Below are 16,180 nucleotides of genomic sequence, written 5' to 3'. Positions count from 1 at the left end.
ATATAATGAAAATAGTAAGCTTGTAGAAATGCACTTTATATATATATGGAAAAAACCTTTGTCTATATTTCTGTTATTATTGTTATTAACACAGTTCAAGTAGTGACTTCAACAACATATCAAAAAATAAGCAAAGTGAAAATTCCCTGAAAAAATACACTCTAAAAGTTTCAAAATAGGTAGATGACATATAGTCAACATCAGGAGATATCAAAAATAAATGTTAAATATGAGTATGTAAGAATGTATTTTGAAATTGAATAACTGTTTTGCTATACTTGTTGCAGGTTATGGTAAATAACATCAGAATACACTTGTTATTTGATTCTTGCATTTCTGATAATACTGGTAGCTTGGTACCTGTCACATTATCAGAAGAAAGCAGAGTTTTGTCACAGACAGTAAGATTATATGTATTACGTTGACAAGTACAACATAAATGATGTACAATTTTTCAACTACAAAGAAAACCGCATTTCTTTACTTGCAATACTGTGTCTGTAATGGTGAGTAATACAAAACTAATTGTGATAAAAGTGAAGTGAGAAGTCAAGCAAAATGACACCTTTTATTGGCTAACTAAAAAGATTACAATATACAACACCCTAGTACTACTGACAAAAAAGAAAAATTAATTAAAAATGTGAATTAAATAAAAGCTAAAAAAGAACAAAAATAAATAAAAACTAAAATTAGAAAATGGTGAAAAACTAAAACTAAGTAAAAACTAAAACTAAAAAATATCTTAAAACTAGAAAAACACTGGGCTACTTGTTCCTTTGAGTCTGTTTGTGGCTGCAGCTAAAAGTTTTATCTTGTTACGACTATCTGGTTTTGACTATCATTGGCTTATTGAAATGATAAGTATTGCTGTTTTGGTTTTGTACTACTACTTTTTTGAAATTACAATTTTTAATTAATTTTATTATAGTGTTTTGATATGTGTTCTGGACTTCACTTTTGGAATACATGTTTGGCCTTGTAAATTTTGAGTCTGTTTTCTCCAATTAGTTTAGTTCTTCTTGTTCTCTGATTATATTAGCTCCATTAAAAGTAAAAAAAATATATTTCTTTGTAATTCTATTTTTTAGTTGGTCATTATTTGTTTATTTCATGTTTTACTCAATTTTTAATAATAAATTATTTATTTATTTGGTGCCTTTGTTTGTGAGTTTTTGGAAAGATCTTCAGTTTCAGTCCTCTCATTTTGGGGGTAAATAAAAACATTTTTAAACTCACCCACACTGTAACCACTAGCACTGCCAGCTCAGTCTAATCAAATTCCATTAAACACAGAGATAAACTTATAATTGCAAAGGGATGATTGATTTCAGTGGAAGATATGCTAAATCTCATCCCCTCACCTCTCAATGTGTTCAGCATCTATCAGAATTATTACCACGTCTACTAGTACGCTATCTTTCAAAATTTCGGAGATTTTCAAGGAAACCTAATTTTCAGTTAACTCAATAAAAATGTGTGCATATCTGTTATTAGAAGCCTTACAATCACTTAATGGACCATTTCACTGCTTCTCTTTGTCATCTCTGCTCTCTTGATGTTCCTGGCAGTTGTATACCTGTACACATGTACTGGTTTTGTCCTGTTTTGGCTCAATTGCTTTGATGTTGTGTGTTATTTTTTAATTCCCCCTTTTCCTCAAAGTCTTATTCTCTTAGACCTCTTCAGCCTCTGTGTGTTGTGATTTCTAAGTAGAATTTTAAATAGAGACCCAGAGATAAAACTTGAATCATATATTAAAATGTTATTTATTAATATGTGTTTATGTATTTATTGCTGCTTTAATTGCCTTTGTATTAGTATTTTCATATTTGTTATGCTATTTCCATCAATTTTGTTTATTATTGGTTACGTATTGTCTGTTTACGCTCCTTGCATGTCGTAGATGGAGTCCCAGGAGGTGGGCAACCCTGAAGTCACCACTCCTGGGCCATTCCTCTGGCTATTTAAGTCAGCTGTGAAGGCTCAGGAGCTGGAAATCATTTGTTTATTGTGGAGTCCTGTGAGTAGTGCATTTTCTGTTTTGATTTGCTGGTTTTTAACGATATTCTTGCCTTGTGTTCTTGGCTTATTCTTCTGAATGATGTATTGCTGTGGTTTACCTTGTTATGAAAATCTATTGTGATTTTTTTTTTTTTGCTCTAATAACCATTTATTTGCTATTTTTGTGATTTCCGTTGTACTTTTGTTCACCAGCCAGAGGCTGACAGTTATTCTCCCTCTTGGACTTCTTAATAGAATTATGTACATTCCCTATTGTTTTGCCAGCTCCTAATTTTTGGGGCCTGCTCTGGCTGAAAGAAGCAGGTAGTAGTGGGGCTGGATAATTGGCCCTAGTGTGTGATTGGGGTGTGTGGGTGTGTTTGCCTGGCAATGGACTAGCACCCTGCCCAGGCTTTGTTCCTGCCTTGCGCCATATGCTAGCTAGGATAGGCTCCAGCAGACCCTCGTGTTCCCTATCCAGGACTAAGTGGATTAGAAAATTACTGACTATCTGAGTTAAGGTGAACCTTTCATAGGCCGGTTAGTGAAGATCGTGGCCTGCTTCTCAGCTTATATTTGGAGGTCTCGCACCCATTTTTCCTGTTTGAAGACTTCATTTCATGGCATAATCCTGAACTGAAACCTGGGGTTTGTTCTATCTTTCTTCATTACTAAGATACCAGAAACAAAATTGTAGTTGGAGAATCAGAACCAGGGCTCTAATAACCAGAGCTTCTAATTGTAACACACACCACACAATGAACTACTTTGTTTATCTGTAAATCTTGGATGATCCAGAAATCAAATGGCCTGACCTTTGTATGTGCACGTATGTGTTGTCATGTGATGTGTATTGCGCATTGGTTACCATAACAACTGATAAACATCCTGCAGTGGCCATAAAACCAAATAGACCAGTGTCAGAAACACTCTAAAAATAATACAAGTCTTAAAAACAAACTACAACTGGCAAAGAAGAAATTAAATAGAAAGCAAATCAAAACTCTGCCTGTGAATCATTTTATATTTGTTTGCTTGGGCACAGTAGCTGCTAAATTAAAGATCATTTTCTGATAGAAGACCTCAAAGTAAATCTCCTTGAGTAACTGACTGCTTTGATTATGGGATGTGGTTCAGCAAGAGTTAATATGAATTATAAATTAACAAAAGTGCCCACTTTCTGATGAAATATTTTATTACTTGAAATTTGGGATGCAAAGCTCCCTTATTTAGGTGTGGCAGTATGGTGAGCTGGTTTTGCTGTTGGTTGTTGGCTGTATGGCACAGGACTTCTTGTGGTGTTGGGAGGGACGGTTGACCAGTGTGGTATGGATTTGTTCTGTCTTACATAGCTATATAATTTCTTAATGTTATGTATTGATTATTATTTTTAAATAGTAATGTAAATTTGATCACATAAAGGTAACTATATAGAGGTCTATTAAGTCTGATATGAGCCATCCTGCCTGGACACATTGTGTAAATCAAAGACCATCAGATTCTTTTCTGTGTGCAAGGCCTGTTGCTGCTGGAGAGTTGGTAGGAACGATAGAGGAATAATACAAATTAATGTGAGAAAACTTTGTCACCATTAAACATTTAACGCTTGATTGATTATGGGCTATTCCTCCACTTCAACCACCTTGAATAAGATAAAAGAAAGATGGAAAAATAAATATACTTACTGAGCAGTTCATAACAATTAAGCAAGACTTATTTTGGGAGAAAACCCCTTAGTTAAGTATAAAAATCAAAAGTCTAAAATGATGCATACCATACCAGAAAAATTCAGAAAATACACATGGTGGTCAAGAGTAAGACATGCAGAATAATACTATCCAGGTCTCTTTTAAAATGCTTGGCAGCAGAGGTGTACACAGGCTGATCAAAACCTTTTAATCCCAAATCTGAAAGGGGTTTTCCATAGTGCTGATTTTTTTAAGAGGCTAAAATATGTGAAATTCAAGCTTCTAGCATTTGTGGTTTATAGCGTGTGTTTACTGTTCCAGAACAAGTCAATGTGAACACCAAAAAACACAATGTCAAGTATTATGCTATCATTGAAACTCTACTCTAACACTGGACAACAATGTGCCTTTGGAGAACTATCCTAGTCAATGTGTCTCTGGACTAGTCCCCTTCATATGCCACAGTCAAGAGATGGGCTGTACAATTCAATTGTGGCAGGGCGTCTCTTAAATATAACTTGAGATTAAGTCTATCTTCAATGTAGAAAACACTGTGGAAAATCATTGAGTGATGGTGTATGAGATAGCAGATATTGTTGGGATTAGCTATGGGTCAGTATTATCCATTTTTTGTGAACAATTAAACATAAAGAAAGGTCACATTGGCTGCCCGGGATGTTGACTTCTGAAATAAAGCAGCAAAATACCCATCCTTGTTAATACCCATCCTTGTTGTTCTAAGAACAACCTTGTGCTAATGAATTTGGACCAGGGATGAAACTTAGACACATCACTATGACACTGAGAACAAACAACCTTTAAAACAATAGAAGCATGGTGATTCTCCAACATCAAAGAACTTCATAGTCTACACCAGGGCTTTTAAGGCGACTTGCCATTTTTTTTTAATGATGCTAAGGGTGTAGTCCATATTGATGACATGCCTCAAAATTCCCACATAACTAGTCAAGATTATGCTCATTAGCTTTGATTGTCTACTGTATTGACTCGTCTACTTGCATTTGCAGCCAAAAGGAAGTGTATTAGCCCTCAGCTGGTTAGACAACATCTGTGTGGGAGAATGGGTCATCTTACAAATAGATGTGATGTCCGCTTTTGTTTACTCATGGTGGCCTTGTCTCAGCTGACTCAGGGAGAAACCCACAAATTAAACATAAAGGAGTCTGAGTTATGCGCACAGATATCTGACTGTCTGAGTGTTTTTGGTATTCATTTTACAATAATTACACACACATGTGGTGAGGGCTTTCTGGGATGTCTGATATGACAAAACTAAACAGTTCCAGCTTGCTGCCTTGAAAATTTAAACATAGTTTTTTTTTTAATATGAAAAACAAGCATTGGAAATGCAAACGGTGAGGAAAGACAGAAAGACTTTGCACAATTAATTTACTTCATGATGATTTGTATATTGCTTGAATAATTAGTATATTTAAGTTTTAATGTTAAAATATCTGTAAGGACATATACAGTACCCTTTTCAAAGCAAAATTAAATAATATTCCTCTGCAGCCTTCAAGCTTACGTGTGACTTATTACACTGTACTTATATACTCTGGAACTACCTGAGTACACAATAAGGTAAGGAAAAAGAATGGGAAAAGTGTACTATGTGTGTAAAAAGTTACTTGAGTGAACAATGTGGAATAAAAAGTCCATCATTTGGCCACTGTCAGGATCAGGGTGACTCGACTTTTGTTTCTAAGGTATAAGACCAAAATTTCCTCTAGTGGGTCTTGAGCTTTCTGTTGCATTTAAGAGCCAGGTTTTCTGTAGAGACACAGCACAGTCCCATATGTACTAACTCTCTGCTCTCTAGTGTATGGAGGAAAGAAAACTGGCAACCCTCCAACTCTCTTTGGGCTCAAATGTGAATGCTCAACCTCATTCAGTCCATTGTCCTTCTGGGGCATACAGAACACATGCAGGGTGTACTGCCTTACACTCCCACATTGTCATGTTCACCATCTCTCTCCTGTTGCTGTTGTTACTCTCTGGATGGTTTCTGTGGGGCTTGCTGCTCTCTGTTTCATCCTGGTAAGGTCCTTGCCCCTGACAACCATCAGCCCTTTCATAATGTTTAGAAACAACCTATCTTGGCTTACCAACAGAGAACTGATATCAACCAGGCTATTGAATTTATTTCACAAAATGCTAACAAAAAATCACATCCAAAAACAATAACCCATTATGAATTATGGCTAGTCCTAGGTTCTTCTACTTGCAAAATAGGTGGGATCCACATCAGACTCAGTGTAATAGACATAAAGACAAAACTCTTCAACAAAGAACCAACCTTAACTACACAGCACATACAACATTTCAATTTTTAAAGTCCATTCTGTCATGTAAGAATATTTTATATTAATGTCTCCATTAAATTTAGGAGGCCTTGTGGCATCTGCGCCAAACTACAGGATATACAGATGGACCACTGGACAACAACTGTATACCTAACAATTTTCAATTGCAAATACGGTATCATCTCAAGGTCATCTCATCTGAAGGTGGGTTCCATTTTCAATTAGAACCAAATGAGACTGCAGAGTTATATGGTCGTCCCTCCTAGTTATAGAAGTGATTCTTGCAGGAGTATTTTGAATTACCGTATATACTCACATATAAGTCGGGTCTTGAAACCCAAAAAATCGATCATAAAATCAGACCCCAACTTATACACCCGTTCAAAAATGCAACACTTACATTTTTTTTTACATCTTCTTGCCTCCTCCAATCTCACATCAGTTTCTCAGTCACGTCGAATTTTCTTTCAGCAGCGTAGTTACCAATTTCTTTCACCACTTCAACAACTTTTACTTTAAAACCAGCTTCATATTTTCTTCTGATCAAACACTCCATTGTAGATAAGGGATGCTCTTACGATAAAGGTATATGAGGGTGTAACATACAAAAAACACAAAAGAGTGCAAACGTCGCTTCAGAATAGTTCGGGTATTACTGTGTGGTCATATAGATACAATACATAGAAAAAAAAGGCAGTGTGGTCCGTGGTTACTCTCTCAGGTGGGCGTTAGCATATCGTAATCACTTGGATCAATAGTGTGAGTTTTCTGCATTCGACTTATACGACTGATATTATAAATACCAGAAACTACACCGTAAAATCAAGCCCTGACTTATCTGCGGGAGAACTTAAGTGTGAGTATATACGGTAACTGAAATGTGAGCAACCTGTGGATAACACAGTGGAGCATTCAGTTCTACTACTAACAAATGCACAAATTAACTTTTTTGTTTTTATCTATACATAAGAAATGTCTTAATTTCATAAGTTTTAGCATAGCAAAGCAGGTTTTGAGTAGTATTATAGAGCATGTTAAAAAAATAGACCAGTGAAAGATAATGTCTAAACTGCGTGTCAATTTATCAAAACTAATAGTTAGACCTGCTAAGTTACAAAGTATTGTTGCCTTTGTATTTAGCACAATTTAATAACATTTGTATTTTTCTGTATTTAAAGACAAGTATTGCTCGCCCAGTCTTTTAACATAATTAATTATAGACATCATAGGAGAAACATTTGTTCCCAGTGAAGGATATTCTTGAGATCATCTGTGTATAAGTGAATGTTATGATTTCTAACAATATCCTTATTGGCAGGATGAAAATGAATACACCAGGAGATGTGAGTAAATAGTATCTACAAAAAGTTACTGTAGAATAGCAATGCAGGAGCTAAGGAGGCTGAATTGCATCAATCTACCTAAACCCGCAAGGCTGGCCTCCATAATCTGCAGAATTACTACATGAGTTACACAGAGAACAAACAAGTCAGCTGTTTCCTGGCCTTAATGTAGAGAATGTGTGCTGTGGGCAACATTAGAAAAGGTGAGAACAGTAAACAGTGTGTCAACGGCAAAGCTCCGGACTTTGAGGACATGTTTTCAACTGCCAAACAGATTATAATGTCTTTAGCATGTTGGGCTGGTCGACATTTAGAACATTACTCTGTGTTTTAGGATGTCATCTATCTATCTATCTATCTATCTATCTATCTATCTATCTATCTATCTATCTATCTATCTATCTATCTATCTATCTATCTATCTATCTATCTATCTATCTATCTATCTATCTATCTCTCTTACTGCATGTGGTGAATTCAAATTTATAGCATCTATCTTATAGTGCCATTTATAACTGTCCATATTTTTTATCATATAAAGTGTATTTTGTATCTTTAATCCGTACCCTCTTCTCATCTATTTACCCCACAAAAATAAAAATACAAATTAGCTTAAATTGGAATCTATTGATTCATTATTACTGTATTATTAGCACTGTTCTGTGAGGGGGTGTGAATGTTAGTGTTCTGTTTCAGTGGATCCCTTTTTCTGGGTTTAAATCTTATATCAGTTCAATGTGAACTGATGTGTCTGTGTGGTCACGCTTTCCTCCCACATCCCCAAAGGTGTGAGTATTAGGTTAAATAGCATTTTCAAACTGGTTGAGTGAATGAGGAAGTAAGATTCACAGCAAGGGCATTGGATATGTAAGCTGGCAGTACTAGCCACTATTCCATTGTGCTCCCTGGATCAGGTAAGGCAGCATCTACATCAGTCATGTCATATTCAAACCATCTTAATCCAGAGCAGGGCCATAAGGAGGGCTAGAGCCTATCCTAGCCAACATAGGGCACATGGCAAGAACAAAACCCGGACACAGTACCACTCCATTGCAGGGCAAACACACACACACACACACCTCAAATACACACTATGGCCAATTTAGTGTCACTGATTCACCTAACCAGCATGTCCTAGGGAAACCAGAGCACCCGGAGGAACCCCATGCAGACACAGGAAGAACATGCAAACTCCATGCAGGGGCACAGGACACAAACCCTGGTCTTCTTACTGCAAAGCAGCACTACCACTGCACCACTGAGTTGCACAACTGAGTCAGTCTGTTATTTAATCCAATAATGTAATATCAGAGCTAAAATTGTTTCATATGTTCAAAGTTTCAGCACAGAAGTTTTGAGTTTTTTGGTAAGGAATGACAGCTTTTGTAATAAATTACAGATTATAAAATGTATTCCAGCTAAATCATTAGCACGTCTAAATATAAACTTGCAGATCAAAAATGAGACTTAAACTGTTGCAGCTGAATACATTATTAGTTATGTGGTTCCAGCATGCAACAGTATTAAAAATTATTTAAAGAAATACAATTTACCTTGATTCTCATATTTTATAGCATTTTGAAGAAAAATCAACTGTTCTGTGGAAATTTTCCATTTTTCCTTGCTGCAGTTGTTTCTGCTTCTTTTAAAAATAATTAAATTATGTCACTTTTATGTTGGTAAAGTCAGCAATTTTTGTGGGATGTATACAATATGTAAGCAGTATATATATATATATATATATATATATATATATATATATTCACGGCATTCGTAGTCTGTGTCACAATCTGATTGTATGGGTGGTTACCTACTATATATATATAGATATATATATAAAATATGTTTATTTCCTAGGAACATCTGAGGACAGGGATGTTTTCCGAACAAAGATTTTTAGTGAAGCAGTATTTAGTTGTATGAAATTAAATCAAATGTGAAAAACTGGCTGTGCAAAAATTTGGGTCCCCTTGTAATTTTGCTGATTTGAATGCCTGTCACTGCTCAATACTGATTACTTGCAACACCAAATTAGTTGGATGAGCTCATTAAGCCTTGAACTTCATAGACAGGTGTGTCCAATCATGAGAAAAGGTATTTAAGGTGGTCAATTGCAAGTTGTGCTTCCCTTTGACTCTCCTCTGAAGAGTGACAGCATGGGATCCTCAAAGCAACTCTCAAAAGATCTGAAAACAAAGATTGTTCAGTATCATGGTTTAGGGGAAGGCTACAAAAAGCTATCTCAGAGGTTTAAACTGTCAGTTTCAACTGTAAGGAATGTAATCAGGAAATGGAAGGCCACAGGCACAGTTGCTGTTAAACCCAGCAGGTCTGGCAGGCCAAGAAAAATACAGGAACGGCATATGCACAGGATTGTGAGAATGGTTACAGGCAACCCACAGTTCACCTCCAAAGACCTACAAGAACATTTTGCTGCAGATGGTGTATCTGTACATCTTTCTACAATTCAGTGCAATTTGCACAAAGAACATCTGTATGGCAGGGTGATGAGAAAGAAGCCCTTTCTGCACTCACGCTACAAACAGAGTCACTTGTTGTATGCAAATACTCATTAAGACAAGCCAGATTCACTTTGGAACAAAATGCTTTGGACTGATGAGACAAAAATTTAGTTATTTGGTCATAACAAAAAGCGGTTTGCATGGCGGAAGAAGAACACCGCATTCCAAGAAAAACACCTGCTACCTACTGTCAAATTTGGTGGAGGTTCCATCATGCTGTGAGGCTGTATGGCTAGTTCAGGGACTGGGGCCCTTGTTAAAGTCAAGGGTCAGATGAATTCAACCCAATATCAACAAATTCTTCAGGATAATGTTCAAGCATCAGTTACAAAGTTGAAGTTACGCAGGGGATGGATATTCCAACAAGACAATGACCCAAAGCACAGTTTGAAATCTACAAAGGCATTCATGCAGAGGGAGAAGTACAATGTTCTGGAATGGCTGTCACAGTCCCCTGACTTGAATATCATTGAAAATCTATGGGATGATTTGAAGCAGGCTGTCCATGCTCAGCAGCCATTAAATTGAACTGAACTGGAGAGATTTTGAATGGAAGAATGGTCAAAAATACCTCCATCCAGAATCCAGACCCTCATCAAAGGCTATAGGAGGTGTCTAGAGGCTGTTATATTTGCAAATGGAGGCTCAACTAAGTATTGATGTCATATCTCTGTTGGGGTGCCCAAATTTATGAACCTGTCTAATTTTGTTATGATGCATATTGCATATTTTCTGTTAATCCAATAAGCTTAATGTCAGTGCTGAAATACTACTGTTTCCATAAGGCATGTCATATATTAAAAGGAAGTTGCTACTTTGAAAGCTCAGCCAATGACAAACAAAAATCCAAAGAATTAAGAGTGGTTCCCAGACTTTTTCATATGACTGTGTATACATACATGCAACATATAGTTTTGTTAATTTTGTTTATTTTTGCCATTGTATTTTTGTCTACTGTTCTGAAGTTCTGAATTCTTATGTATGAATTTTATTATACTACAGTATGTAAACACAACAGAAAAACTTAACTTTGCTTGTGTACATACGATTACCACATCTGAAGACAGTCTGACAAGGCCTTGCCAATAATATGTTTTAATTTTAGTCATCTGAATGTTAAAGCATGATGTGGCCAGAAAGTCAAACATTTTTTCACTATTAAAAATTCCCAGTCAAATGACACTTAATTTAAATATCAGTTGCCAGAAATACCTTGCAGAGCTAGGAGCCACCAATGTGGCAACTGTTCTAATAAGACTAGGGGGCTCTGCCCCCTGCTCGCTTCGCTCGCCAACCCCTGGTGTTGGGAATGACAAAGAGCGTGATGTATGAATGAGATATAGAATAGTGTGACGGTGTAGATGATGCAAATAGAAAGCAAACAATATTAGAAAGAGTTGTGTCTCTCCAGGAAGTAATGGAATGACTTGGGTATTTATGTTTTCCACATTAATATTTTTTGGACATAATATAGTGCGTTGTGTTAAAAGGGGCATTTGGTCTAATGAGATTGCTGTTCCAAATCTCTCTGTAACTAAGTCGTCGCAGATAAAGGCTTGAGGAATTGTAATAATATGTGGCTGAAGTCCATCTGTATTGGTGAGTGTACCATCTCTCAGTTGTAATAAGCAATTGTTATGATCTGGTTCTGGACATCGTATCTTTTTTACTAACTGTATCTTTTGAAAGCAATGCCAATTGTCTGCGTATTTTAAGGTGCACTGAACAATAGCTGAGTGCATGGCATCTGGAAGAATAGCTAATCACTGTCTAAAATCTCCTCCTCATAAAAGTACCTTTCCTCCAAATCGAATATTATTATTCATAAACGTTTGTAGAAGTTTATGAATGGTGTTGAGTAAGTGACTTCATGCCATTGAACATTCATCAATAAACAACATTTTTTCAAGACGGATGTCACGTGCAGTGCCACCGTTAATGTTCATAGTGGACACCGATTTGTAGGATCTAATGTAGTTGCTAAAGATTTCACTTTCAGGTACATCGTCAGTTATAAGCTTCTGTAGATATTCAGTATATGAATGTAAAGAAGGCAGTCTAATTTGACCCTTTTGACAACAACGTGTAAATGTATAACTTGTATTGCCAGTTGTTTCTTCAGGGAAGTGAACTGAATGACAATGATTGCAAATGACATTCATTAATCCGAATGAATTTTCCTGGTGTATGTTTTGCTTGTGCCGTTTGAGAGGCGCGTTGTTGCATGTGTAGTATTTGGGACGTGTTGTTTTGGAGCTGTAAGCGATTTGCCTGTGCTGTGTGAGAAGCCCATTGTAGCCTTCGCTGCCATTAACGTATGTCTGAGACGGGAGGTGTTTCGTTTTGAATCCGTGCCTGTTGCGATGCAGCACTTTGATTGATAGTTTGCGTCATGTGGATCTAGGATGTAGATTTGTGCATATTTGCGTTGTTGATTTGTTTCAGGGTGCACTGTTCCAATGCGATGCAGTATTTGTGCACATATGCGAAAGCAGTATGGGCCATTGCCTTTTGGTGGCCTGATATTTACTCCGGTAGATGCAACAGCAAATGAACTATTGTAGGATCTAATGCAGTTCATAAAGTTTTTACTTTTAGGTGCATCGTTAGTTAGAAGCTTTAGTTGAGCTTTGCGTTTTTGGAGTCGAGACATTTTTTCTTTTAGAAATATGGATAAGTAATAAGGAGTATTGCACTCACTGTTAATATGGAGCCTTTTCTGCGGTTGAACGGTTAATAGTGCCTTATTGTAATGAGATCCACCTATGCTGCATAGCCGTCTATTTTGTTGTTTCTTTGGTGTTCGTGTGTTTGTTCCTGTTATCCTTTCCTTTTCGTTTTGTACCCGTGACCGTGTATTCATGACTTGTTTCTTTCTCAGCATGCGAAATATGGATAAGTAATAAGGAGGATCGCAGTCACTGTTAATATGTTTCCTTTTCTGCAGTTGAACGGTTAATAGTGCTTTATTGTAAGGAGATCCACCAATGCTGACACCTATGCTGTCTAGTGTGAAGGTGTTGATGTTCACTTTAGAATATGTGGCTTTGGGTGTCACTTCTTATGGATGTGTGTGTGTGGGGGGGGGGGGGGGGGGGGGGGGATGGGGGGTTGAGGATTGTTGTCGCGCGAGCGTCTTCTTTCTTTTTGTGTTCCTGTGTCTTGTTGAATCCCCCTCTTTGTGTGTGTTCCGTCCCTTGCTTGTAGGGTCTGTGGGGTGGTTTTGTGTTCTTTTTTTTGTGTTCCATGGGCTTGTTGAATCCCCCTCTTGGTGTGTGTCCCGTCCGGTGCCTGTAGGGGGGGGGGGGTGCCTTGCTGTTGTGCGCGAGCCTCTTTTTTTTTTTGGGTCTAGTTTCGTGTGCAATGTGTTTCGTGCTTTGCCTGCGTTTGACTACTTTTTTATGTGCCTTTTCCTTTTTTCGGTGCTCGTTGCGCCTCATTTCTCCATTTTTCCTGTGCTCACTCCTTTTTTCTGTGGTCTTGTCCGCCTCTCGCGGCCCCTCATCCACCTCTCTCGCCCTCTTTTGTCCGCCTTTCTCGGCTCCTCAGCCGACTCTCGCGGACTCTTTTTGCGCCTGCGCAGTACGTCTTTCTGCAGCTACGGCCCATTGCCGGATGTGCCTGCGTCCATCATCCGGTTTAGCATTCTCGGTTAGTAATAGCCATTTTGTAACAAAAGCAATAAACATTTTACTATACTTGATAAAAAAGGAGCACGCGCACAATATATAATGCACCACACAACATTCAGTGCAGAACAACAATATGCCATGTAAAAATAGTGTAATGTCATTGAGAATACCCAGAATAAATACTCTGTATAGTTCCTTACAGTGTACCAACAATATAGTGAATTTATGTTGAGTCAAAAGATATCTGTAGTCCAAAGACTCCTAAGGAGTAAGCTGTATTCATTGAGTGGGGCACTATACTCTTTCTTAATGGGCACAATAAGATTCTCCATCTTGGTGACGTTCTAGTCTTGTAATTGTAGTCTTTGAGTGGGATATGAAGACGACTTCCATATGACTCCATTTTTCTTGCCAACAGAACACTGGGCAGTGGTGGCCAACCATCTCAGCATCCCCACAATCCTGTAGTACTAGTGTGTTGTATCGTGCTAGCTATTATGGATGCAATGAGAAGTCATGCAAAATGACACTTTTTATTGGCTAACTAAAAAGAATACAATATGCATCCTTTCGAGGCAGCTCAGGCCCCTTCTTCAAGCAAGATCTAATCAAGATGCCTCAAACCTTACATATTGTAATCTTTTTAATTGTCCAATAAAAGGTGTCATTTTGCTTCACTTCTCAATGTAGAAACCTGGAAAATGGAGTTCTGCAAGTTTTCTTTCTTCTTAATGCAATCCAAAAGCTGTAGTAATCAACTGTGGTTATGTTGAGTGATCATAGTTGAAAATATCTGACTGCAACACATACAGCCAAGCTTTGTATACTATTTGGTCATTTAAAACAACACACAAAATGTAATAAAAACAAACAAACAAAACATTTGGCAGGTCACTGCAGATTGGTGCCAGCTCATGTTACATTTGAAGCAATTCCAAAAACTGGACTGAATGAAAGAAATGTGTTTTGTTATATGGAAATATTTGAATGAGACAATAAAGAGGTTTGTGCCTCCAATCAAGGATAGTAAAGTCACGTCTGTTCTTTCCTTAGTGAACAAAAATCCTCAGTAGGCTACTTCTGTCATTCCTTGACACCCTAAGAAGGATTGTTTTCTACAAAGAGTTGCAGGATTGTTTCGACTCAATCCATGGAAACTACTCAGTCAAGAGTTACTAATTAAAAACAGAAGTGTCACACCTTAATATGTCCCAAGTTACTCCTATGAAAAACAGGATCTTCATCTCAAGCCTACAGATGGCTTCAAAATAGCTTATTAAGCCTAACCACACCTATAGAAGAAGAAATTAAGTGCCTATCTTCAAAATCTGGTTCCCATGAGCAAAAGAAAGTAATGACACTACGAACAGAGTAAGCAAACTCTGAAATTAAGGCACGAGTAGAATCCAAAGCTACAATGATCCACTGTACCAATGGCCTTGTTAACAGCTGCAAACAGTAATATAGTATTTCTACAATTATAGGAGCCTTGACATCTTACCTTTGTGAGGGACGACCTGTGTTCTTACCCGACCAGGGTGCCCTTGAGGTGGAAGGAGAGGGGGAGAAAACTAATCTCCACATGGGTGCCTACAAGGCATGCTGGGTATTGTAGACCCGGGTGACAGCCTTGTTGGGTCCTATGAGGACCACCAGGGGAAGTGATTCGGAGCTAGAGCGTCATGTCAGTGAGCCAGAGTTGGGTGGAAGGTGGACAAAGCTTGCATGGAAGAGTGGAGGAGGGGGTGACCAGTGAGAAATAGAGTGAGAAGACAAAGAGATGCTTTATTGTGCTATACAGTGCTAATTGCATATACATGTGGCTGTGATGGTGGGAAACGCTTATTTTAAAGAGTTTCCCACAAATTAAGTCTCTTTGGGCTATTACATTGTGTCTGTGCCTGTTTGTGTTGGGTGTTTGGGAAGATGGAGTCCCCCCTGGTGTCCACACCTTATAACAACATGTTAAACACCACTTTCAATTAAATATGCCAGCGTCTTGTGTGTTCCAAGGAGCATGAGAACACGTTAACAGCAAGTTCCATGTAAAAGGTCACCAGTTGCGATCTTGCAAACAATAGAAAACCTGCACGGCCATCAGGAAAGGTAAAATAAAAAGTCAGAAAAATGTAATTTGTTAATGGAAAAAAAAATAGACATCTGCTGAACTTGATGACCCCTCCCTATGTACGTCACAGAAAGACACAAATGGCTTGGAAGGCAATATGGAATCCAAACCCAAGGAAATGAGTTCATGAGGAAAGAAAATACAAAGAGGACCACAAGGACCAACCTACTACACTAGACTTGCTGTATCTCAACAGGGATGCCTTACAAGTGTAGTGTGGTCAGTGTTAGGCTACTTTAGCATCTCTTAACTGATTGCTCTTCATTTTCTCAGCTGCATAGTAAGTCGGAAGGCTGGTACCTACTGCAATATTTATAATAAAGTAGTATTCAGTTGTTGTGAGGCCTAACATTACAAGGTGAAAAATGTGAACAAGATGCTAGTCATTAGCCAGCAGAATTGAGAAGCCAAATGCAGAATAAAGCGGATGTTGTTCTGCTGCCATATTTGAGGCATATTCTCCAGATCTTCTCAGTTTCAGGTAGTTATTCAAGATGATGAGTCTCATCCAAGTGTGGAAATAAAAAACTGGGAAACAT

This window comes from Erpetoichthys calabaricus, chromosome 7 (genome assembly GCF_900747795.2).
Source record: "Erpetoichthys calabaricus chromosome 7, fErpCal1.3, whole genome shotgun sequence".
NCBI lineage: Eukaryota > Metazoa > Chordata > Cladistia > Polypteriformes > Polypteridae > Erpetoichthys > Erpetoichthys calabaricus.
Note: the sequence above shows the minus strand (reverse complement) of the source record.